Source organism: Juglans microcarpa x Juglans regia, chromosome 1D (assembly GCF_004785595.1).
Source record: "Juglans microcarpa x Juglans regia isolate MS1-56 chromosome 1D, Jm3101_v1.0, whole genome shotgun sequence".
Lineage (NCBI taxonomy): Eukaryota > Viridiplantae > Streptophyta > Magnoliopsida > Fagales > Juglandaceae > Juglans > Juglans microcarpa x Juglans regia.
This window is the reverse complement of record NC_054594.1, coordinates 28221931-28222364: the sequence shown is the minus strand read 5'-3', so window position 1 is coordinate 28222364 and position 434 is coordinate 28221931.

Genomic DNA, 434 nt, shown 5'->3' with positions numbered 1-434 from the left:
TAATATTTCAAATAACGGGAATCATTTTAATAATTAATATTAAAATGATCTCCGACAATTATAATATTTTGGAGCTCTTCAAAATATTATAATTGTCTCATTTAAAAACAAGTTTAACTCAACGATACTGGAAATACCTCATATAAATATTTCCAGTGAAGTCATCTAATATCTCAAGAGGCACGTCGTCATGGTTCGGCACACATGACGATGCTTGCAGTCGACAGAAAGAATGGCAGACTGTTGCATAATTCCGTCATCGGAATTTGCTTATGTCAGAAATGATGAGTCTTACGTAAGAAAGAGAGAAGCTTACGTAAGAAGAAAGGAGCGGGGGTTACACTACTAATCTTGTATTGATTCCTAAGGTGGATGTTCCAACTAGTTTTGTGCAATTTCGACCAATCAGTTTATGTTCGGTGGTCTATAAAATC